Here is a 27,778-nt window from a genome sequence, read left to right on the forward strand (position 1 = left end):
AGCCACTTGGATCGCTGGGTTGCTGTGTGGAGGGCACCTGCTGTGGAAAATGGCCTGGCCCCACTGCCAGACTTCGCATCTAAGTTTTTAAACAGCTAAGATTACTGGGTTGTTCCTTACACAGCATAAGCCAAGCCTATTCTAGCTGATACAGAAAGGATGACATAGGAGTACTGGTCTACTCCCCTGTGAGCATCTCTGTTTCATCACTGGTGATAACATGGGCCATAAACAAGAGTCGTTTTTGAAAAAAACATTGTTTTTTTTTAAACAATCATCAGCTTTATTCAGATCTCACTAGTTTTACATGCACTGATTTGTGTGTGAATATGTTTGGTTCTATACAGCTTTATCACATGTATAGATTTGTGTGGCCACTGCCACAGTCAACATACAGAATTGTTCCATCACAAGGATCCCTCATGCCATCCTTCCATAGCCACAGTCCTCTTGCTCCCTCCCTGACTCCTTTCTAACCAGAGGTAACCACTAATCTGTTCTTCATCTCTACTTTTTGTCATTTCAAGAGTGCTATGTTATGGAATCAGACAGTATGCAAACTTTCTAAAGTGCCATTTGTTTTTGTTAATTGAAGCATAATTGATCTACAGCACTGTATTAGTTCCAGGTATACAACGTAGTGATTTGATATTTCTATACATTACAAAAGATCCACAGTAAGCCTAGTTACCATCTGTCACCATACAAAGATATTAAGCTATTATTGACTACATTCTCCATGCTGTACATTTCATCCCTGTGACTCATTTGCTTTGTAACTGTGTAAACAACAGTCTTGAGCTGAGGATCCTAGTTTTTTTGGATAGTAGGCTCCTAACTTGTTATTCAACCAAAGGGTAAAAGTGAGAAGAAGATATATAGTGAAGACAAGGTGCCGCAGTGGAAAAAATAAGTACGTTGAAGTAAGATAGTCCTGGATAAGACTCCCAGTCTGCCTCTTATTACCTCTGTTTATTTGAGCTTTGTAATTTACCTTCTGAGTCTCAGTTACCTCATCATTAAAATGAAGATAATATCTGCTTTGGTGAGAATTGGTGAGAGGATGTATTGACATGTGCATCATTCATAACAAAACTCATTGGGTTTTTTTTCATCATTAATAAGCTATGTGACCTCGAGAGAGATACTTGACCTTTGTGACCATGAGGGTTTTTTTTTTTAAACATTGTCTATGTTGTCTTTATTGTATTTTTTGTCTTCTGTTTCATGTACGTTTTATTTATTCTTTTATTTTTAAATTTTTTTAACATCTTTATTAGAGTATAATTGCTTTACAATATTGTGTTAGTTTCTGTTGTATAACAAAGTAAATCAGCTATACGTATACATGTATCCCCCATATCCCCTCCCTCTTGCGTCTCCCTCCCACCCTCCCTATCCCACTCCTCTAGGTGGTCACAAAGCACGAAGCTGATCTCCCTGTCCTATGTGGCTACTTCCCACTAGCTATCTGTTTTACGTTTGGTAGTATATATATGTCATTGCTACTCTCTCACTTCGTCCCAGCTTCCCCTTCCTCCCAGCCCCCATGTCCTCAAGTCCATTCTCTACGTCTGCGTCTTTAGTCCCGTCCTGCCCCTAGGTTCATCAGAACCATTTTTTTTAGATTCCATATATATGTGTTAGCATACGGTATTTGTTTTTCTCTTTAGAAGCAGGAATTCCCCAGTGGTCCAGTGGTGAGGACTCCACGCTTACACTGCAGGGGGCATGGGTTCGATCCCTGGTTGGGGAACTAAGATCCTGCAAGCCATGCATTGCCGCCAAAAAAATTTAAAAAAAAGTAGAAGCAATGTCTCCTTCCCCCTACTGGAGGGTTGTGGTAAAGATTAAGGAGAATGTATACATTCTGTGTTGGCTGGCACATGCTAAATTCTCAGTAAATGCTAAATTCCTACCATGAGTTGATGAGCAGACTCATTGGGATTTACTCTACACGGTGGTGTCTCCAAGGGCTTAATCTCTTGATTAAGGGCATGATGAGTTTCCCTTACCCAAGGCTCCATATAGAGCCAAGCAGTTTCCTTGTGCTGCTCAGTGTGGTGGTGCAAATGAATAAAATGGCACCATGTTGTGCTTCAGCCCTATCATGCAGTGTTTCTATAGACAGCTCCTAACGTCCATTTTAGATTCTGCATGGAGAGAAATAGGCTTCAGGTATGTTCTCATCCTGGGATTATAATGTCATAGAGATAAAACCTAGTTTGGGTTTTCTTGGAATTTTCAAGGAAATTTATACACCAACTACATCTGTACTTTCACTAGTTAGTTGTTCAAACCATCCTAATCTATTTTTACTAAAAAACACACAGTGGAAGTATAAGATGGAGAATTTGTTCTCCTGCATCTGCTGCCAGCCTTTCCATTCTTGATTCGTTCCTTGTTTTTGATAGGCAAGTTCATTTGAGAAGATTTGAGAAGTGGAAGCACAAATATCAAGCTAGCATCTTGCATACATTATCTTGCAATAATTCACAGTACAATAAACAGCTGTTAATGATGAGTCTCAAAGCAGAGATACTGGTTTTACGATTTACTCTATACAACTAATTAAAAAGATATCTTTATTGTCTCTTCTATCCATACAGCCCCTTCACATTTATGTCTTTTAGAATTCTTTTCTTCAAATTTTATGAGTGGTATTGGCCCACATTGGCTCGTGTTCCAGATGGATTAAGACGTAACTGGATTCTCTTAAATCTCCACAACCACCTTTTTTCCCACTTCCTACACTTTAGGCCTGCCACTTCTCAGGAGCTCCAACACCCTCTGGCTATCCTGGTTGACCCGCCAGCAGTCTGTTAAAGGAAATAATTTTCAGTTTGTAATGACTTTATTATTTTTTAAATTTTATGTCGTGACTTTATTATGCACTAAATAACTGCATGAATTTGAGCCAGTCACTCACCTCTTGGTGTATTTCCTCATCTGTAAAATAATGACATTTGACTAGATGACATATTATAAAATCATTCAAGGGTGAGGATTCTATGGCTAACCAGAAATCATGTCAAGAGTATTAGGGCTTTCAAGTAGAAGACTGGAAGGAGGTGATGCTAAATTTAACCAAATAATTAATTTCTAGTGGTAGACTGTATCATAATCGTCTACAAATGTTTTTGAATACATCCCATATGCATGGCACTGTGCATTAGGGTGGAACACACACACAGAAAAATGCAGCAGACATTGTTCCTGCCCTGAAGGAGTTTTCAATTCAGTAGTAGAGACATGTATATGAGTAACATTACATCATAGGATTAAATTAAATTAACTAATGTCATAATGGAGTCACAATCAGCACAATGGCTGGTTTATGTCCATTTTAGTTAGCTAGAGTTTGGTAATTACAGCTGCTTACTGCATCAAAAACAGGATCATTTTTGGAAGTGAAACAATGCCTTAAATAGTTGCCAGAAGTCTATTTAGAGAGTTGAGGTCTACTTGTTTATTGCAAAGAGAACATTTTATGTGCTCTCTAGAAACACTTTAAAATCCAACACATCCTCCATTTTGAATTTCCAGGAAGCAAAAGAGAATCACTCAAGATAAAAGGAGGTAATTTAGTGGCTTAAAACAACCATTTTAGTTTGCTTACAGTTGTGTGTAGGTCACGGATTTAAGAAGGACTCAGCTGGGCAGGGCATCTTTTATCCACATGAGATCACGTGGGTTTGGAGGACCTGTTTCCATAATACTTATTCATGAAGTATCATATCTGGCATCTCCTTGTTGTTTGATTTATCTTTCTCCACATGGTGTCTCATTTTCTAAGGTCTTTCCATGTGGTTTGAGCTCCTCATGGCAAGGTGGTCTCGAGTAGTTTTACTTTTTATCTGGTGGCTGGATTCTAAGAGGGCAGGACAGAAGTATCATTCTCTTAAAGGTTAGGCCCAGGAGCTGGTTTAACCTGACTTCTATCTTACTTCATTGGTCAAAGCTGTCATAGGGAACACTCCTTCATGGGAAGAGTATCAAAGAATTGAGGTCATCTTTTTTTTTTTTTTTTTCCGGTACGCGGGCCTCTCACTGCTGTGGCCTCTCCCGTTGCAGAGCACAGGCTCCGGATGCACAGGCTCAGCGGCCATGGCTCACGGGCCCAACCGCTCCGCGGCATGTGGGATCTTCCCGAACCAGGGCACGAACCCCTGTCCCCTGCATCGGCAGGCGGACTCTCAACCACTGCACCACCAGGGAAGCCCTGAGGTCATCTTTAGTATTCCACACGCTCTTTGGGGCATGAGGTCTAATACGAAATCATAATTCCTTGATTTTTCATTTGCTCATTTTTTTGATGAGAAGGAAAAAATAAATGGTTAATCCAACCAACTTTCTTAACAGCATTTAACTGGCATTTTGAATGAGACGATTCTTTGTGTGGGTGTATGCTAAAAATCATCGGATATTTAGTATATAGCACCCACTAAATGCCATTGGTGCCTCACCCCCATCATTGGACAATAAAAACACAATCCACAACATTTCAGAACTCTCCATGGTGGCACAGATAGTACTTCTCCCAGATGAAAACCATAGACCTGATATCTTAAGATGATAGATTTCCTAGAGAGGTGATGATCAGGTTACTCTGTGGGCTGTATTGATGTAGATAGTAATAAAATGACTAGTTTCTGTTCGTTCCAATCCGTACAATTCAAAGTTCTTACTCAGTACCTAGATCCTCTGTGTTTCTATCAATGGAAGTTGTTGTAGAGCTGTAGGAACATACAATATGCACCCTGCCCTCAAGCGGGATCTGACATTATTGGAGACATATTAGTCAATCTTCAGTGAAAAATACTTCATGCCACTTACAATAAGAAAAGGCATTTATTATGGGATATTCGGAAATGTAGAAAACTAAAGAACACACACACACACACCTTGGATCACACAATTCAGATGTACCACTGTTGACATTTTGATGGGTCTCATTCCTATTATTAATATGTGTATCTGTATGGAAGGACTTTATATATATGTATACATATAACAGATAATATCTAGTACCTTGTAATACTTGATAATAGAGATATGGTATTATATATAGCACTTTCTGTAATATGCTTTGATAACTCTTACCACTGAAAAGCACTGGAGTTAATTTTTAATATAAGACATTACTTAAATGAAGTGTTAAACAGAATCAAAGGGTAAAGAAGTGTGTATGGCGATGCTGACCAGGGTTAGTGAGGAAGACTCCAGGCTTCATCAGGAGCTTGGAGCATGGGTAGAGTTAGGATTAACAGGGTCCTAATCGATAATTTCATGATAAGAATGGGCATAGTATAATTAGAAGTCTAGTTTTTTTCTTTGTTATTTTTTCCTAACTTTGGTAAATACGATAACGTCTTACTAAGTTTTACGGAGTTTTGAGTTTGAAAATGGTAATGCCTTCAAGAGATATGGGGAAACTGGGAGCGGGCGTTGGTTTTTAAAATGCTCTCTCAAAGATGTCGTTAAAATCTGCATAGCAGTCTAAATAAACGCACAGGTGGAGTCAGTGACAGCTGTGATATATTGGTCCTACATGAAATGGTAGGGTGGGAGTTTCAGAAGTTGGTGAGTGAGGAAATAATAAAAGATACCCTCTAAAGAACACTTATTATTCGCAGTGAGTTCAACTCCAGAATTTCTGTTTCTTTCCCAAAGTGAAAGGAAGGAAACAAAGCCTTCTCTTATTGTTTTCAGTTTACTGCTATAGTGATAAAGGAGACAAGAGAGTTATTACCAACTACCTGGACAGTAAATATTATATTCTAAACAATAATGCATTTACTAATATTACCCATGGTACCAGTAACTGAAATTACTAATGTACTAATAAAATAAAAATAATGCAAATGAATGTAAGTTGCATGAGGCCAGAAACTGTGTTTTGTTCTCTTCTGTCTCCTAACCACTCAACAGTTACTAGCGTATTGAATAATGTTGAATGAAACATTCCACATTAAGAAGAATGTACTCCCTTATGAAAAATGGGAGAAGAAGTAAATGGCATGAGCAAAAACAAGGAACTACTTTATAGCAAATGTAAATTTTTGCCTATCGAAACTGGCTAGTAAAATGCTGTTTTTATACTATGACACCTTGGTTGAGTATAACCTACCCAGCGGCTAATCCAGAAAATCTCTGTGTAAGCAAAACAACCTTGAGATTCTTGCCTACATTTTTGGTTAATCTAGTTGTAACTTATTTGAGACAATGTATTCAAAGTGACTAAAAGATTAGTTTGTTAAAATTTTAGAGTGACTGTTATTAAAATTCATGCAATTACATAAAGTAGAAAGCCAGAATATGGTAGATAGAGAAACAACACATTATTTTAAACACCACTTAGTCTAGGGTAAATTAGATAATAAGCACTGTATAAATACTTGTTATTGAATGAACAAATAAATGGTTTGTTTGTATTATATCATAATGAAGATGAGTCAGTAGGGGAAAAAAAAGACTACTAAAGGTGGTTTCTAAAAGAAATAAGCATAAGCACTATTTACAATAGCCAGGACATGGAAATAACCTAAGTGTCCATCATCGGATGAATGGATAAAGAAGATGTGGCACATATATACGATGGAATATTACTCAGCCATAAGAAATGAAATTGAGTTATTTGTAGTGAGGTGAATGGACCTAGAGTCTGTCATGCAGAGTGAAGTAAGTCAGAAAGAGAAAAACAAATACCGTATGCTAACACATACATATGGAATCTAAAAACAAAAACAAAAACAAAACTGGTTCTGATGAACCTAGGGGCAGGACAGAAGTAAAGACACAGAGGTAGAGAATGGACTTGAGGACACGGGGAGGGGGAAGGGGAAACTGGGACGAAGTGAGAGAGTGGCATGGACATATATATACTACCAAATAGTGGGAAGCAGCCGCATAGCACAGGGAGATCAGCTCGGTGCTTTGTGAGCACCTAGAGGGGTGGGATAGGGAGGGTGGGAGGGAGGCTCAAGAGGGAGGGGATATGGGGATATATGTATACGTATAGCTGATTGACTTTGTTATACAGCAGAAACTAACACAACATTGTAAAGCAATTATACTCCAATAAAGATGTTTAAAAAAAGAAAAGAAAGAAGCATACCAAAAGAATTTTAGTTCATGCTTATAAACTTTTTATTAAAACATAACCATTGCAAAATAACCAGGATAGACTCATAATGATAAATGGACCAACAAATCCTGGTCAAATGAAAATCATATTTCTGAGTTAATTGGTAATTCTAATGCCTCACTTGATAAAGTCAATATCATAAGTAACGTTGTTATTCTACACAGTAGGAACCATAAGTAGAGTCACTATTTTAGGGACAACAGTGGTTAAATTTTAGTGGTCAAGAGAATCAGTTGAGAAAGTTGTTAAAAGTCTGATTTCTGGCTCTCAACACTAAATGATCCTCATTCAGCGTGTCTGGGGTCAGGTGTCTGAATCTGCATTTGTAACCTCCATTTCAGGTGATTGCTGGGTAGGTGATCTGCGGTCTACATCTTGAAAAACAGTTCTTGGAATGTTTGCTGCTCTGTCCCTGCTCAGAAGATTCAAACTGTAAGTAATTAATGGACCCAAGATACTGTTATTTTGGGGGGACTTTTTTGTTGTCGTTTCTGGGCATTCTTTTGGGGCTTGCCCTCCAACTAGATTAAATTCCCCTAAAATCTGCTTTGCCTTGTTAAAATAACTACCCTCACTCACTCAGGACTTATGTTCACAAGTAAGACTGGTCTGAAAATTCCTTTCTTGTGTACTCTTTACTGGGTTTTAATAACCATGGTATATATGTCTTCCCTTTCTGTGCTATGGAGGCCGTTAAGTTGCATTAGAATCAACTGCTTTTAAAAGTTTGTAAAATCCCCCTATGAAACCATGTGGACCTGGTGATTTTGATAAAGGGGGAGACTAGATCTTTGAGCAATTCCTCTGTTTTTCTTTTATTTGAACTGTTTGGCTATTTTATCACTTCTAGAGTAAATTTTACATTTTTGAAAACCGTAGGTTTCATTCGTATGTTCCTATGTTTCTGTTTGTGCAGGATTTAGTAAGCTAGTTTCATATGCTTCTCTGAATTTTACCCATTTTATGAATATTCCCCTCTCTTCCTTATTTTGTGTATTTTTTTCATATCTCACTCTTTTCCCTTCAGTTAGCTTATAGGTGAGTCATGGAGAAAATGACAGCAAGTAATTTAAGCAATAATTTTTTAAATTAGAAAAATAATTTAAAATGAGTTCCAAAACAATTAAAAAAAATAGAGTTTCCTCAAAGATGGGAAAAGTGTACACAAATACACGTATGAATCTGCCATTTTCCATTCTAGTTAATCTTGTAGTGCCCTTGGCAAATGGGGCCTGTTCTAATGTATTTATACTTATATAGAAATATAAATAAAAGAATGCGGTTCTATTTTACTAATGGTGTATACTGATTAAAAACTATATATACATATATAGTTTTTACACTGATGTGTTAATGTTGATTATGTTTTGAATATCTGTTAATCTATATGCAGGCATACCGCCAAAATATTGCAGGTTTGGTAGCAGACAACTGCAATAAAATAAATACTGAAATAAAGCGGGTCATACAATATTTTTGGTTTCCTAGGACGCATAAAAGTTAAGTTTACATTATATTGTGGCCTGCTAAATGAGCAGTAGCATTATGCTGAAAAACCAATGTACCTGCCGTAATTAAAAATTGTATTGCTAAAAAACGCGACCCATCATCTGAGCCTTCAGTGAATCCTAGTAGCGACATCAAAGATCACCAACCACAAATCACCATAACTAGTAAAATAATAATGGAAACGTTGGAAATATTGTGAGAATTACCAAACTGTGACACAGAGACACAAGGCGAGCAAATACTGTTGGAAAAGTGGTGCTGATAGACTTGCTCGGTGAGGTCTGCCACAAACCTTCGATTTGTAAAAAAAAAAAAATGCAATATCTGCAAAGCGCAATAAAATGAAGCACAGTAAAGCGAGGTATGCCTGTATCTATCCGTAAATTTAACTGGATTAAACTTTTTTCACATGGTAAGAATGCTTACAGATTTGTAAAATTCTCCTAAGCATAAGCTAGGGTTGAGAACAGGAAATATGGCAGAATGAGGTCAATAGAATAGCAATGAGTTGTGTTGTGTGCATGTTGGTGTCGGATGGTCATTTGTGCTCACTGAACCCTCCCTAAGTCTTAAATGTGACTGTTATTAGTCATCATTTTGTTGACTGGTCTAAAAAGAAGGAGAAATAAAATAATATTAAGTGTCTTAATTATACTGGGTAATATTAATCACATTTCAGTTATTTCATTCTAATAGATATAGTTCTGTTAGTCTTATGGTACAAATTTGAAGAAAAAAGATACTTAAAATTGGTCTTTTTTTGTGTGTAAAAGTAAAATTCCCTTTTTTTTTTTTTTGCAAAGCTCATTTGTAGCACTAGGGAGGTCATTTCCTATCTGTAGGTCAGAGATGGATTGAATGCAGAATTCTAATAACTTTTTCAACACCTGTTGACACCTATAGTCTTTTCTTTCCCTTGGTGTGTGTGGGGTAGGGTGACGGCTCTAGTTATGTGCAGAATTGCTATGAAGATGCCCTCTGTCATGATAGGTGCCAGGTGCACTGCTAGCACTCAATAACTAATGGATAATGATAGGATATATTCACACCTTGGAAATGAGGTGGTGAATTTTTTGAATTTTCTGATAGAGTTCAGCACAATGAGAATCCCCACGGAGGTGCCCGGAGTGAGGATCTGTCCCTGCGATAGCAGGTGATGACAGGGGACTCTGTTTCAATATGTTTTGGACAGGAAATCACAGCTTTGGTCTGCTGAAGCTGGCGAGTTTTCATCACTTATACACCAGTGGTGTTATAGACTTGTGGAATCTGTCATTCTGAAAGGATTCTGGAAGCCAAAGAGTGACTCTTACCTCAGATGACATTGGCGTCCCCTGGCACTGAAAATTAAATGTATGAAATGAGAACTTCTCTAAAAACAATAAAACAAACACAATTATGAGGGCAATAAGAAAGTGGTGGTGTTTGTCAAGTTGAGGCTGGAAAGAGCTTTTGTTCTGATTTATAGCAACTCAAATTACTACACAAAGTAAAGACAGACAACGTTTGGAGTGAAATTAATCCTATTTAAATTCTTTAATAACTTCAGATTCTTTTTAAAAATTGGTTACTAGACAGTGGGAGTTGGATGCCAGACTGGTATCTAAAGGCCATTGGTCCCCTGCAAAAAAAAAAAAAAAAAAGTGGAATTATAAGTATATTAGTACTCCAGTGGGAATGTGTATTGGAAGGCTTTATTAAAAGTGACCCTGATTTACTTGTTTTGAATTTCTCCATGAAGACTACGGAGTCTGTTACTATTTAGTGGGCCTCATCCAATATTAAGTGTGAAAAGTGGAGAGTACTCCATCAGTTTGGGGGTTTATGTTTTCCCACTTGTACAGCCCCAAGGGCAGCTCATTTCCAGGGAGTGAGGTGAGGACAGATGGGACCAGTCCACCTGCCCAATGCCTCGCAGAGTCACCTGGCTTAGGTTAGAGAACCATGGCAACTAAACACTTCCTATGCTCACTGAGTCACCGCTTGGCTGTGCAGTCCTGGCCAGTTCCTGAGGTCCTGTCTGACCTAAAGTTCTGTTCTCTATGTGTTAAGAAAAAGGACAGGGTCAGCAGAGTAGACACTCCAGGTCATGCTGACCTGCGATCCTAAGATAGGGACATTGGACTGTTTAAAAATAATGATTTCCCTTCTAATCTTTTCCTTGTATATATATTCCTCTTTTCTAATTTGCCCCAGTTCCTTTCACTGTTTTGAAAACAGTTGCTTTGCTGAACCCCTTGTTGGGGTAAGCCTAGCTTTCACAAGCCATATTCCTCTGTTTGAGAGATTGCACAGCACTCTTTGAAAATGTTTTCAGGTATTTTGTGTTGGTTTACTTATTTTGCCAGCAAGATTTCAGCCCCTGAATAGACTTTGTGTAGCCTTATGAAAATGCTGTTTTACTACCCTGCTGCAAGGCTGTGAGTTTATCACAGTCCTAAATTTGGAGATAAACCCTGATTTATCTCAATATTGGTTGATTCCTGGTCCTCTGAAGACAGCGTCTGTGATTAAACTTCATCCTTCCTTTCCCAGATCCAGTGTCTACCTCTAATTTGTTCCTGGTGAGTGACAGCAAGTTCATAGCCTCAGTTAGAGTTTTACTTCTTTCATTTGTCAAAGCTGCCTTATCTTTCCTTTCTGTGTGTCTTTTTGTTTGGGCATGCATTTGAGAGCTTTAAGGGTTTTGTCTTAAGATCCCTGGATTGGAGGCTTTAAGTTCCCAACGAGGATCGCCCCGCAGTCAGCAGCCCTGCCTCTCCACACTGCCCCATCAGCAGGATCACTTAGAGCAGAAGCAGGCCCATCCTTTCCCTGGAAGGACCACCCCTTTCCCCAGAAGGACCACCGAGACAGCTTATACAGTTGTGTGCGCTGAGAGAGGCCCCTGTTGGCCTGCACCTCCAGAGTTTACTTTTCAGGCTTAGAAAAGCCCACGGACATTCCACACTATATCACCCATTTGCAAAAATACTAGATGAAAAATGCAGAAATGAAGCAAGTTTGTAAATTAATGGAGGATGAGCTCCTGTGACTCTGTCATCCTCTTCCTTATGAGTTTTCAGATGTTTAGCCTGTGGAATTTGCAGTAGAATCTTATAAGAGCAGGAGTCTTAAACCTTTAGGTTTGTCAGTGCAAGTGAGTTAAGGGGCTTTTCTGAACAAGAGTGCTAAAATTTCAAACAATTCCTTTGTTTTTGACCTAATGATAAATGTGGAAGAGAAGAAACCATTTTGTTTGCTTTCTCAATTCTAAACAGTTTACCTATGGATGTATGTGTCCAGAGTCTGTATAGGTGATGGTCTTGGGACCAAAGGAGGAGATGAATCTGAGCTCCCAGAGCTCAGAGACAAAGAACTGGAGGGACTGAGCTTTGAGATGTGGTCACCCTGACGACCATTGCTTGAGCCAAGCACTTGTCATTGTGTGTCTGGGTACAAGAGAACCAGGGAAACAAAACGTGCATTCAGCCTCATGGCCTCTGCAGAACCTCTGTTAGGACTGTGGGATCCTTCCTTTCATTTGACATGGGCCTCAGGTGGTCATAAACAGGTGCTACTCAGGGAACAGATGTTCTGAGACAAGGTAACCTGCATGTCACCCAGCTGTAATGGTTTTAGGTGTGGTACAACCTGGATTTCATACAGTGAGCTTTCTTAGGAACCAGGTTTGGTATATGCTTAGAAACAGAGGAGAGAGGAGAGGAGCTCCCCAACACAAGAATTCAGATGACTGCTCCAGCAAGAAGCTCCTTTCCAGAAAAATGAGGGAAGCAGCAGCAAAATGCTGAAAGGAATCAGTGATCATCGGAGCATCACTTCAGGCAATTGAGACAAAGAAATAGGTGGGAAAATGCCTCATAATTTGCCTAATAACTTGGATCTCTGGTTTTCTGTGAGAAGGCTATTTTAACAGGGACTTGTGCTGTTGAGAGAGAATGAGAGTTACAGTTAGTGTAAATGCTGAGGTCAGAAACATTACATATTAGGGGAAAATCCAACCAGACACGTTATTTTTAGGCCCTTACATTTTCACTTAATTTGAATTATTTTATTTCTCTCCTTTCAATATTGACCAAATTAGTCTAGAGAGAAACACTCTAGTTGTTGCTGGTTTTTGGTTTCTCTCGTCGTTTTTTGGCCTACTACTTGATCATTTGAATATTTTGAGGCATATAAACCATTTCCCATCTCCTAAGTTAAGAATTAAAGATTTAGAATGTAGGTAAACCGAAAAATTATAGCTGAGAAAAGCTGCTACGTCTCCTTGGAAGGAACGTTGTCCTTTTTCACTTTTTGTTTCTTTCTTTGTAGTTAGTCTTTGTCTGAAATTTTAACATTTATTGTCCACATGGTTATAATCTCTTTGGGGGCACCAAAATCATGAGACCTGTCTTATTTTCAGACTCTCACAGCAAGATTATTTCTTAGAATGCATTTCTCAAAACATATATCACAGGCAGTAATTTGTACTTGTTTCAACTGGGAGTTTTGTAGCAGTGGTTCCTGTCAGTGGGACAGCGTTCATTGTTAGGTTGGTTCAGCATCATATCGATTAGTTCTTCCTTCCATACTCCAAGGACACTGGTTTTCCTTTGCAGACTATATCTTGAGTCAGTGTTAAACTTTGAGTGTTAAATCTCTTGTAGACCTCTCCTTTGTATGGCTGAAGGGAATTTTCAACTTACCCGGCATTCTTGTATATAACAGAATTACATTTTGTGTTCCCAAATGCTTTGTACCATTGGCATTGTTTATTTTGGTTTGGGAGTCCTATGGACCTCTAGATCTAGCTGCTTCTCCTAGAAGCTGTACAGTAGATTTCCAGAATGCCTATTGAATTAAATAAAGATTTACATTCATCACAGAGTTTATAATTTAAGAGGTTGTTGTGATCTTGTTTTTCCAGATATACTAATACAGTCAGAAAAATCTCCCATATGAGTGTTTGTACCTCTCCCCTTGCCATCACCTTACAACGGGATGGTCCCTTGGCCCACTGAATTAGAAACAAGATTAAAAAAAAAAAAGTCATCCAGCCACATCTGACTAGCAGAGACACTGGAAATAGCATGTCATTTTTAAGTTAAAATGTTCTACTTTTTGTAATGTTTTCATTGTAAAATGTGGGAAAGGATGACATTTGGCTGTCAAAGATAACATTTCTGAAACTTTTGCATTTCTACATTTGAGATTTTAAGTTTTGTTTATGACGTTGACAAAGTATCTTAGAGCATTAATACAGGATTTATAAAAATAAAAATTATTTCCTTTACTGTATATATTTAGGATTTTTGCTGCTAGGTGTCCTAAACTCATAAAAGAGTTTCTGTAATCCAAATCACCAAACTTATTCAGCTTTATCTGTACTTTGAAATACACTGCATTAAATATGGTGAGATGGTGGGAAGCGTTTACTTTATGTAGCACTGCAGGTAAATTACCACATCCACACCCCTCGCATCCCCTCCTCACCCTGGAAAAGTCATTGACAAGACACTTCAGATGGTATGGGCTCTACAAACATGAAGATTGTGTAACATGATGCAGCATTATTGACCCGTTCAACTGCCCCATCCCACTCCTGAGAACCCCTCCTTACCCTGCCCCGCAGGTAGGTGACCACTGGCCTTGATTTACCTGGACCTCTCCCAATTTTAGTACCCAAAGTCTCATGTCCCAGGAAACTCCTTAGAACCAGGACAACTGGTCACCCTACTCTGCAGCCGTGTTCTGGATCATGAGCCTCCCCTAGGGCCATGACTGACACAGTCAGTGGTCTATGTTTTTGTCAAATTGGACCATTCGTTCACCTTCTCTGTCCTTGGGATTGTGAATGCTGAACTGAGAGAAACACACTGAGACTAGGAGTTGTTTGCAGCATTATTCTATTAAATGCAGTCCTTCAGAGCAGTGCCACATCGATTGCACATTAAAATCACCTGGGACACTTAAAACATACATTTTTGTTTGGCCTTGGCTCCCAAAACTGATTTAATTGGTTTGAAATGGGGCCTGCATATGGTACTTTAAAGCAGTCTTATCTGATGGTTCTAAGATGTAGCCAGAGTCCCCAGTCCACTGCTCTTAAAAAAAGATTTACAAACTCCCCAAACTTCCAGTATCGAGGCTTCTGGAAGTGCCTTGTTTTCTGCTATTTCTGAAGCCTGCTTATTCAACAGTTTCTTGGATTCCATAAGATACTCCAGTATCTTTCTAGTAAATCAGTTAAAAAAAAAAATCTACCTTGAATTGTTTCCTATTTTTGACAACAAAAGGAAACATGAATATTATAAAACAAAGTCAGTTTTTCTAAGTTTTCTACTTTGGGTGAAGCAGTTGGAGAAATAGATCAAAGCAGGGTGCAGTAATGAAGGAAAGACTTGTGCTCAGGACCCAAAGAATAACAGTCTTATAGCTAAGGCCAAAGCCTCAGCATAGCATACATTAAACATTCAAGCATTATGAATTGAATGAATGAATCAGTGAATTCCACAGCCCCATACTATGGAATATGGATCAAAACCCATATGATCGTTTAGAATTAAGTTCTAGGAAATATTGTCACCCTAGATAAAATGAAAAGAGTATTAGTTTAAAAATAAAATATTAGAACAGTTGTAGCACTCTGTTTTCTGTTATTTTGCCTCCGTTGCCAGGAAACTTAGAACCAAAATTATGCTTAATTAGTAAGCATATTTCCCTAAGTTTAAAGCATTTTTATTTTTCTGTTCCTTTCCAAAGTTTATATTTTATAAAGTTTAATTTTGTTTTAATTCAAATTGTTCTATTTCGTGAATCTCACATACTAAGCTATTTTTTTTTTTTTTTTTTTTTTTTGCGGTACGCGGGCCCCTCACTGTCGTGGCCTCTCCTGTTGCGGAGCACAGGCTCCGGACACGCAGGCTCAGTGGCCATGGCTCATGGGCCCAGCCGCTCCGCAGCATGTGGGATCTTCCCGGACTGGGGCACGGACCCGTGTCCCCTGCATCGGCAGGCGGACTCTCAACCACTGCGCCACCAGGGAAGCCCTAAGCTATTTTAAAGTTTCTTTTGAATTAAAATGTTACAGACTAAGAAGAAGAACAAATACAAGAATGAAGTGTTCATAAGACGAAAGCCACTATTAATACTCATAGGACATGGCTTATGGAAATTAAAGATCTTCTTTTAAATTACGAACGCTGATAAAGAAGTGCTATGATAATAAATTTGGGAAAAAAATATCAGAATGTAGACTAGGAAATATTTTCAGAACACGTTTAATGCAAAAAGTTAATATTTTTAATATAAAAACTCATAAATAAAAATATAAAAAGATAAAAGATAAAACTCCAAGAAAAATGGGCAAAGATCATGATATAACAATTCACAAAATGAAAAAAGGCTAATAAGCATATCAAAACATGTTCATCATTACAAGTAGTCAAAATAAAATAAATTAAGACAAGAATGAGGTGTTTTGTTTGTTTTTCAAAAAGGCAGAGATTTTTAAAATATCCAAGGTAGTCAAGAATTTTGTAGAAAAAAGAACTGTTTGTTGGGATCACTAAATGGAAATGGAACAATATTTCTAGAGGACAAATTGGTAATACGGATTAAGGTATTCATACAGTTCTACCCCTCTAAATGTTAGTAGAGTTGGCCCTTTGTATCGTGCGTTCCTCACCTGAGGATTCAACCAACCATGAATGGAATATATTGAGGAAAAAAAAAATCCAAAATGTTCCAAAAAGCAAAACTTGAATTTGTAGTGTGCCCTGGCAACAATTTACATACATTTACATTGTATTTACAGCTTTTACATAGCATTTATACTGTATTAGCTATTATAAGTAATCTGGAGATGATTTAAAATATATGGGAGGATGTACATAGGTTATGCAAATTCTAGGCCATTTTATGTAAAGGACTTGAGTATATGCAGATTTGGCCCTGGCACCAGTCACCCATGGATACCGAGGGATGATTGTACTCATACCTCATGTATGTTATAAATGTTATATATAAATTAAAAGCAAATACATATGGTACATTTTCACTCTGTGTGTGTACACACACATACCTACAACAAAAATTTTACTAGGATATTGATCCGTACTGCCATTATTGATGATTTTTATTGACCTTCCTGTAATTCCTACATTTCTTTAATACATGTATTATTAAAAATCAATAAAATTATGTCCAGTAATTGGTAACCAATATATGTAAAAGCCATTCTCTTGATTTAATACTATTCTGAAGAGTTTCACTATAGTCTTTATAGCTGTATTAGTTGTTTCCCACAGGTATGTATAATGTTGAGAAATTGGACGTGTATATGTAGCTGTTGTCCTATGATGGAAGCTGGATGGTCTTGGCCAGACTCTGAATTTATTATTAGTGGTTGAAATATATCCATGAATTGGGAAGGAGAGGGTGCACGAGAGAAGAAACCTATTGTGTACTTTTAAATTCTTTGCATAACTACAGATGCATGCGTTGGTTATAAATATTGTAGACAATCATAAATTTGTATTTGAGCTTTTTTGTTAGAATTGGTAGGCTTTACTACCATACCAGAAAATTAGGATACAAACCCTAATTATGATAACCCACAGAAAATCTCTTTTGTGGACTAAAAGCTATAATCAAAGCCTTTATGTGAATAGTTACATTTTGGAACAGAAGGCATAGTTTAAATGTTGGGAATATATTGATCATTCATATTTCACTGTGAGCATTGCCTGTTCCTTAGACTATTAAATATTCTTATATACATATGCTTAACAGTATGTGTAAAACCAAATTTTGTAATGATTTGTTTGACAGAAAATTTTAATAAAGTTTATTAATTTGGATACATTATTAAATATGAAGTATGGGACTAGGTGCTTTATGTATCATGTCATTTAATTCTCTTATTAACCATTCAAGGCATGTAGCATTATTCCCATTACAGAGATGATGAAAATAAGTAGTTTGCTTGTAAAGGAATTATCTTTTGTCATCACTTTTATTTTAAAAATATATAATTAGAATCTGTAATCCTCTAAATCCTGTGATTGTTTTATATATGTATTTTGCACAATAGATTTTTTTCTTGCAGGATATGCATTTTAGGTGATCATAACCTCTCTGTATACGTATTAGTATATTCTAGAGTAAGTAGAATTTGAGGTTATTGCTTTTGAGTTTTTGCTCATAATTTTGCAATGTGTACTACCGTGAATTTATTGCAACTATTAATAATTGGTGAGACTTCTGAAGAACTCCATTAAGCATTGAACATGGTCTTTCAAATTCACTATTTTACAACATCACACCTAACTAAAATATAATACAGGGGAAAGTAAACTATAAAACAATAAATTACACATGCATTACATTTTTATATTAATGTCATGAATGATCTTATTCTATTTTATTTAACTAGAACCTGCATTTCCAAAAAACTCCCCCAGGAATTTTGATGCAGCCAGTCTATGTGATGCTTTTTTAAAATCCCTAAAGTGTTCCATGGTTAAATAAGTGTGCAGAATGCTGGGTTAAGTGAAATTAAACAAGTTATTTGGTGTGGGACTTCACAGAATTTTTAAATGGCAGATACATTTGTAACTCACCCTAAGAAAACTACAGTAGGTACCATTTCTCAAATTTGACCACAGAGTCCTATTTAAAGGGAACATACCTTGGGACTCGAGTCCTGGGAAACACTCTGAGAGAAGAGTTTATAACATCTGGACCTGTGTTGCTAGAGTGGAAATAATGAAAATGGCTTTATTTTTGGCAACCAGAAGGCACTCTCAGGCTACACTGCCATCCCCAAATGGGCAAATATTTCTTAGCAATAACTGTCATACATACAAACAGTACTTCTGTCCCTGTTGGTTTGCTATCTCAATATATGATTTGAATTTAAAGGCCATTTGAATGCGGAGTCTATTAGCATATGTATAATAATATTTGATAAACAAAACAGTATGCCATTTAACAGGGTCCTTAAACCTATATATTGGATTAACATGTCTGCCTCACTAAAAATTATTACTTTATAATATCTTTACTAGTAGCAGATAATGTTTTTAAGCAAAATTCAGCATCAAAAGTGACAAGCACAGAGGATTTTTAGGGCAGTGAAACGAATCTGTAAGATAATATAATGGTGGATACGTGTCAAAACCCACAGTGTGTACGACACCAAGAGAGAACCATAATGTAAGCTATGGACTTTGGGTGATAATGATGTGTCAGTGTAGGTTTATCACTTATAACAAATGTACCCCTCTGTCGGGGGCGGGATGTTGATATTGGGGGAGGCTGTGTATGTGTGGTTATGGGAAATACACCTTCCATTCAGTTTTGCTGTGAACCTAAAACTGCTCTAAAAAATAGTCTATTAAAAAAAGTGACAAGCATATACGTTTTCAAAACATGAAGGAGAACCTCTTCTTTCTCTCTTCTAATGGAGGCATAAGTTGAATGAAGATGAAAGAACAGTGTAGTTAGGGAATATAATGGATTTATAGAAACTTTATGCTCCAAGCACATTTCACATAAAAATAGGTCAGGAAAAACCTTTGCACATGGATGGAAAATCACAGCACTGCTGGTACCAGATATCTCAATGGCCAGAAATTCTTCACATGCAGTTCCTTTTTCATATCGTTATTACGTACAGATAGGAAAGTCAGTTTTTTTTCAGAAAAGAGCAAATATGCAAAAAAAGTCCCTAAAATAGTACTGATATCCAAGTTTGACATTTCTTTTTTTATTGAAGTATAGTTGATTTACAATGTTGCGTTAGTTTCAGATGTACAGCAAAATGAGTCAGTTACACACACACACATATATATTTTCAGATTCTTTTCCATTATAGGTTATTGAATATAGTTCAATAGTATTGAATATAGTTCAAGGTATTGAATATAGTTCCCTGTGCTATACAGTAAATCCTTGTTGTTTATCTCTTTTATATACAGTATAAGTTTGACATTTCTTGAAATTAAAATTTATTTTAATGGATTTACAGCTTTTAGTCAGGAGTACAGGTTTTCCATACAACCCCTGAGTCAGTAATAGAAATGAAAAGGGTAACTTGGAGGGTATATGATTTTAAGGATAATGAGTTTAAATGAAAGATCACTTAAGGAGGACTGTGGACAAAGCACATGAAATCTAGAAAAGATTTTTGCATTCTACCTGATCGACTCATTCCAGATTCTAAGTCTCAAGTATAAATGTTGGCATTTGAGGATGCGTGGCCATCTGTTTTCATTTTTATTTTTACTTATCTATTATTAAAAAATTATTGAGTATAATTGACATACAATATTATATTAGTTTCAGGTGTACAACATAATGATTCGACATTTGAATACCTTGCGAAATGATTACACAATAAGTCTAGTTATCATCTGTCACCATACAAAGTTAATACAATATTATTGACTACATTCCCCATGCTGTACTTTATATCCCCATGACTTATTTATTTTATAACTGGAAGTTTGTATTTCTTGGTCCCCTTCATCCGTTACATCCCCTCCCCCCAACCTCTCTCCCCTTTGGCAGTCACCAATCTGTTCTCTGTGAGTCTGGGTCTTGTTTTGCTTTTTATTTGTCTGTTTGTTTTGTTTGTTAATTTTTAGGTAATGTCAAGATTTAAGGCATTTGGTCACCTAAAGATACATTGTTTCCATTTAAAAAATTCTAGCACTGGTACTAATCTCAGGGAAATTACTAACTGACCAGGCAAAAAACCCAGATTATCCTAGATCTTCCTAACTCAGATGCACAAATCCATCAATTTAAGCCTTTTTGACATCTAGGTTCTTCATGGAGAGGTCAAGGTATTGGGTTGCAATGGAGAAAGAAGGCATTACTCCAATCAGTTATTCTCCCTTCTTCCTGTATTCCAAGGATGGGGCCCTTACGATTCAATGATCCTTCCTTAGCATACCGTTGGCCAGTGACGGATGTGATGATAATGACCTATCTATGATTTTGGCTTACTCCACTGGGCTGTCGCCTCAGACGCTTGTCTGAGACCTGACTTCACTTTTACCAAAGTGTCATGCAAAAAGCAGTAGACACATGCAGTGACCCTTGTCTGAAACCACTGCTGTCCTGTCATTTGTCATCAATAGCAGGCTTTTCACTGGCTTATTTCTCCTTAGATTCTTATTGCTTCTTCACTCAAATTGTATCATCAGCATCTGATTCTTGTATCACATTTGCTCAAGTGTTTCCATATAATCCTTGGTAAAGCAAAGTTTAGCATAACTCTGAGGTAGCATTTTTTTCATTTATTTTTTTTGGTTAACAATAGCTGACAAAAGAAAGATTTTTTTTTAAACAAAGCTTTCATTAATTAGCCATTCTAATTTTTCTTTCATTACCTTATCCCTTAAGAGAAACACAACAATGGTAATAAATGCAATAAGGATAATTACTTAGTACAGACATACCTTGAAGATACTGCAGATTTGGTTTTAGATTACTTCAATTAAGCAAATATAACAATGAAGTGAATCATACTAATTTTCTGGTTTCCCAGTGCATATAAAAGGCATGTTTATACTATAATATTGTCTATTAAGTGTGCGATAGCATTATGTCTAAAAAAACAATGTACAAACCTAAATTTAAAAAAACACTTTATTGCTGGCTTCTCTGGTGGCGCAGTGGTTGAGAGTCCGCCTGCCAATGCAGGGGACATGGGTTCGTGCCCCAGTCTGGGAAGATCCCACATGCCACGGAGCGGCTGGGCCTGTGAGCAATGGCCACTGAGCCTGCGCGTCTGGAGCCTGTGCTCTGCAATGGGAGAGGCCACAACAGTGAGAGGCCCGCATACCGCAAAAAAAAAAACAAAAAAAAACCCCACTTTATTGCTAAAAAATGTTAACTGTCATCTGAACCTTCAGCAAGTTGTAATCTTTTTGCTGGTGGAGGGTCTTGCCTCCATATTTATGGCTGCTGACTGGTCAGGGTGGTGGTTGCTGAAGGTGGGTGGCTGTGGGAGTTTTTTAAAATAAGAGGACAGTGAAGTTTGTCTCATCAATTGACTCTTCCTTTCATGAACAGTTTCTCTATAAGCATGCAATGCTGTTTGATAGCATTTTACCCACAGTACAGCTTCTTTCAATATCAGACTCAATCCTCTCCAACCCTGCCTCTGCTTTATCAACTAAGTTTACGTAATATTCTAAATCCTTTGTTGTCATTTCAACAGTCTTCACATCATCTGCACCAGGAGTAGATTGCATCTAAGAAACCACTTTCTTTGCTCATCCGTAAGAAGCAACTCTTTATCCATTAAAGTTTTATCGAGATTCAGTCATATCTTCAGGCTGTATTTCTAATTCTAGTTCTCTTGCTGTTCTCACCACATCTGCACTTACTTCCTCCACTGAACTCTTGAACCCCGCAAAGTCATCCATGAGAGTTAGAATCAACTTTTTCCAAACTCCTGTTAATGTTGACATTTTAAACTCTTCCTATGAATCACGAGCGTTCTTAATGGCACCTAGAATGGTGAATCTCAGACTCATCAGAGGACTCACTATCTATGGCAGCAATAACCTTACAAACTGTATTTCTTAAATAATAAAACTTGAAAGTTGAAATTACTCCTTGATCTATGGGCTGCAGAATGGATGTTGTGTTAGCAGGCATAAAAACAACATTAATCTCATTGTATATCTCCATTAGAGCTCGTGGGTGACCAGGTGCATTGTCAATGAGCAGTAATATTTTGAAAGGAATTTTTTTTTTTTTTCTGAGCATTAGGTCTCAACATTTGGCTTAAAATATTCAGTAAACCATGTTGTAAACATATGTGCTGTCATCCAGGCTTTGTTGTCCCATTTATAGAGCACAGGCAGAGTAGATTTAGCATCATTCTTAAGGGCCCTAGGATTTTCAGGATGGTGAATGAGCACTGGCTTCAAACTTCAAGTCACCAGCTGCATTAGCCCCTAAGAAGAGAGTCAGCCTGTCCTTTGAAGCTGTGAAGCCAGGCATTGACTTCTCTCTATGAAAGTTCTAGATGGCATCTTCTTCCAATAGAAGACTATTTCATCTACATCCAAAATCCATTGTTTAGCGTAGCCACCTTCACTAATTATCTTACTAGATCTTCAGGATATCTTGCTGCAGCTTCTGCATCAGCACTTGTGCTTCACCTTGCGCTTTTACGTATGGAGATGGTTTCTTTTCTTAAAGCTCATGAACCAACTTCTAACTTCAGACTTTTCTTCTGCAGCTTCCTTAACTTCTCTCAGCCTCCATAGAATTGAAGAGAGTTAGGCTTTTTGTTTGTTTGTTTTTTGCGGTACGCGGGCCTTTCACTGTTGTGGCCTCTCCCGTTGCGGAGCACAGGCTCCGGACGCGCAGGCTCAGCGGCCATGGCTCATGGGCCCAGCCGCTCCGCGGCATGTGGGATCCTCCCGGACTGGGGCACGAATCCATGTCCCCTGCATCAGCAGGCGGACTCCCAACCACTGCGCCACCAGGGAAGCCCTAGGCTTTGTTTTAAAACAGAATGCTGTGGCTGATTTGATCTTCTATCTAAACACCTAAAACTTTCTCCATATCAGCAATAAGGCTGTTTCATTTTCTTATCATCCATGTGCTCACTGGAGTAGCACTATTTATTTCCTTCAAGAACTTTTCCTTTGCTTTCACAACTTGGCTAACTATTTGACTCAAGAGACCTAGCTTTCAGCCTGTCTCTGCTTTCAACATGCCTTCCTCACTAAGCTTAATCATTTCTAGCTGTTGATTTAAAGTGAGCCTTGCTTTCACTTGGACACGTAGAAGCCATTGTAGGGTTATTAATTGGTCTAATTTCAATTTTGTTATGTCTCAGGGAACAGGGTGGCCCGAGGAGAGGGAGAGAGACAGGGATTTGTTGGTTGATAGATCAGTCAGAACACACATACATTTATTAATTACGTAAACCATCTTATATGGGCACAGTTTGTGGTGTCCCAAAACAATTACAAGAGTAACATCAAAGATCACTGATCACAGATGACCATGACAAATATTATAATAATAAAAAAGTTGGAAATGTTGCAAGAATTACCAAAATGTGACACAGAGACACAAAGTGAGCAAATGCTGTTGGAAAAATGGTGCCAATAGAATTGCTGGATGCAGGGCTGCCACAAACCTTCAATTTGTGAAAAGAAAAAAAAATCTGTAAATCACAATAAAGTGAACACAATAAAATGAGGTATGCCTGCAATGAGTTTAGGAGTATAAATCTATAACCAAAGATTTGTGAGAAATTAGTAAATTTCCTCAATATTAACTGACTACTTAATTCAGTAGCTTAAAATTATGATGTCTTTGAATGCGAAAACAAGAGAATCAGATGTGCTTTTTTTCTGGCTCAGTGTTTCTCAGGGAAAGTCCTGTTGGTGTGTGGGTGGGAAGAGACTTCTTTGGCAGAATGTCTAGTGACTGTAGAATGTTTAATCCACTGCATGCAATAAGCTCTCTCCAGTATTCTGACAACTAGAAACACATTCCTTTCCACATATTTTCTGATGACCCCTAGGAAACAGTATCACTCCAGGTGAGAAACTTTGCTCTAGTGGGGTTATATTGATCTAATTTGGAAGACAGTTAACGCTGAATAACAGTATTGTATAAACTAGTGAATATTTGATGAATCAGAATTGTCAGCCCTTTTGAATGAGTATTTACTATACTTTGTTTCTGGGTGCCAGTAATTATTATATTTTGTCCTAATGACGACCAAACCAATTGCCCTCTCTACATGGTCCCTTTATCACCCACTGAAAGTCATGCTGAGGTAAGAAAGTTCCTAAGGGTCCTTTAGATGTTTTTAGTGTTAAAACCTCTAGAAAATCTGCTAGAAAAGTCAATTTCACTTTTTAAAACATTGCATATGAGAAAGCAATTGGCTTATTCTTTAACAAATGTAATAATTTTATTATAAAAATCACAATTATAGAAGTTTAATTATTACTTGTTTAAGATATTTAATATCAAAATTTTAATAGGGAGGATAAATCAAAAAGAGGAGGATGGCATATTATGTTACAAAAAAATGATGAGTGTTGTAGGAGACACAAGTCCAAACCTGGTGCTGATTTTAAGCGCCTGCCTGGGTGACCTGGATTTTATCACCACTTCATCAGTTTTCTCATCTATAAACTGCAGGATTTACATGTTGTCAGTTAGATCGAAAATTCAGTCTTTCTGGAACGTGCAGCTAATCTGTACAGAAACAATTGGAAATAAGTATCTCCAGAATTATACATTACAGCTGTCAAAGAATGAGATTTGAGTCAGGAACGATGGCCAACTGAACCTTGTTTTTATAGTGTTACAGCCCTATTAAAGAAAAGCTAATTTACATAATGTTCGCTCCTAGCAAAATTCTGGGTAAGGTAGCAATGACTTCATTTTTATTTGGGGGTCACAGTTCTTGAGGAAGTCACAGTATGCTCATCTGGGTTACTGTGGATTTATCCAGCTCTTTTTAAATGTTGAGTTATGATATATAGTACAGAAAGTCACATGGAGTCTAGACATTATTTAATACCGCAGGCTGCCAGACCATGCTAAGGGCCCCTTTAGCTGCTTCTGAGTTGTGTTTGGAGGGTGACTTAATTCAAAGTGGAAGGCAAGGCAAGTATTATGTGAACTCTTATCTTTTTGCTCCCCTAGTAGAATGGATTAGTAGTTCTTATCCCAAGAAAGGCTGAAAAAATGAAACACCTTCTGTCAGTGTGTTTATGCTCACTTTCTTAGCTTGAATTCTTCCTGATGTGGTTAATGAATTCCAGGAATAAACAACGTTCTCGCCGATTGACTTGAAGTGTGTAAAGTTCCAAAGAAGCAATGCTTAAATTAACTCCTTTACTTCATTCATCCATCCCCTACACCTTTTGAGATCCTACTTTATACCAGGCACTGTGTTAAGGGAATAAAATAAATGCGAAGTGGACTACCCCCAAGGGTCATACAGGGGACTGTGAGATACAGAAATTCAAACAAATGATTGCAGTTGAATATACTTGTTATGGTGGAGGAAGGTGTAGTAATACAATAAAAAATGGAATAGCAGAGTCTGTCTGCATGATCAGGGGATGTTTCATAGAGAAGGTAGTTAAGACTTCAGGGGAAATCAGAGGATGCACTGGAATCTGATCTTATGGCCTAGGAGCAGGTAGGTGGGGAGAGTGTTTCAGGCACCACAAGGATGAAGGCGTGGAGGATGGGAGAGCCTGTGGTATGTGAGGCACTGGAAGCCTTTGGGGGCTTGTTGCTTTTACAGTCAAGGAAGTTGAGACAGAGCAGGCCACAGAAGCCAGACCATTAATATTTTTGCATTTCAGGCTGAAATGCAGAGATTCCATCATGTTACACTTGTTTCCCAATACAGACTTAACTTAAACTTGGGTTTAAATGTGAACACATCACTGGATACTTGAGGTTGCTGGATACCAAAGCAGCATCTTCTTTGAACAGCAGTTAAATTCATCTTAAATAATTTGAAATTTTTATTGACAGAAATAAATAGTAAGCACTAGAAAACAAGCATCATGTATTTTAGAGATTAAACATGAGATTTCAAAGAAATGTCTCTAATGAAGGTCAAGTTGAGAGCTACACGCCCAGAGCCTCAGTGGGTCTGTTTGCCTTTGCTTTCCTTGGTCATTAGAACCTATTTAGCACAAGGGCCTATGAAGGTGTCCTGGAACGTGATGCATTACTGGCTTTCAAAGACAAATAATGGGAAAAAATAGATAAAACTATTATTTACAATGGAATGGAGTTTAACTTTTTTTCTTGAAACAAATATTTCCTTCAAAATAATTAAACTTTGTTACTGATATTGATAGCCTTGTCCATTATACTACTATGTTGTGTTATCAGGCTTAAGGAGTAGAATAAAAGGATTCTTCATCATATGAGACGATCCAGTAGAGTTTCATATTACTCTTTAGAACTTGAGAATTAAGGCAGCCCTGAAGGCAGACATATGCCCCCAAACAGATCTTCCAGGAGGCATGAGGAGTTGATGACTTAGATCTAGGCAGTTTTGTCATGCTGAAAAATGACATTTTATATCATATTTCAGCACTATTATAAAATTGCAAGTAATTAAATAAAACATTACCTTAACATGAAACCATGCAACAATAATGATTATTTTCATTTGAGTTTCTCTTGTTCATGGCCCACATGGACTTTATTTAATTTTTTAGGGAATGATTGATAATATTTTTATTTTAAAATGATTACTTCAAAGGCATTCAGCAACAAATGTCACGTTAAGCTGAATTCATAATTACTAAGCTTAATTGAAGATAATGATATCACAAAGGGGAACACAAGCTTATTTTATTTACTATCATTTCAACAAACCAGTAAGGAAGACTAAATTGTAATTAAAAAAAAAAAATCAAGCGTTTAAAGTTCTAGTCACTTTAAGAGAATCCAGAAGACTTTATTTATTACTAAAGGTGGATGCAATAGTGGTGTTAATGAAAATTCTATTTTCTGTTCCCATTTCACACACTTGAAATCTCCTTGACCCGGACAAACGTGCTTCATCTCTCACTCTCCTTTCTCCATCTTCAAAAGGATATAGAAATTTATCTATCTTCTTAGTCTATGATTAAATGAGATAATGTCTGAAAACTAGAACATTTTATGCAAATGTAAGGAAGCCTTATTTTTCTGTTCGTGACCATAAATAGTCTCTCACAGGTTATGGTAATTTTCCTTTCCTTTTGTGGAATTTAAATGACCAGTTTCTTGCAGGTAAGCTTGTCATGCTTTACATAGATTCATCCATATCTTGAAATTGAATTTTAATTCACATTGTTTTCGTTTTCATATTGCTTTTTCACAGTGTTGTGGTTGCCATATTCTCACAATGAAGAAAGTTAATGTCATAAGATAAAAATAAAAGTAATACAAATGTATTACAACCACATGTCCCCCAAGTTAAAAAATATAGGAGAAAGAAAGAGGGAGCCGCCATATTGCTGCCATCCAAATACAACTGCTGTTTCCACTCAGTCTTTCTTCCTGTTTACTATTATAGTGTATTCACAGAATTTTTCACGTAATATTACAGCATATGAGTTT

This window comes from Grampus griseus, assembly GCF_964374135.1.
Source record: "Grampus griseus genome assembly, chromosome: 10".
Classification (NCBI taxonomy): Eukaryota; Metazoa; Chordata; class Mammalia; order Artiodactyla; family Delphinidae; genus Grampus; species Grampus griseus.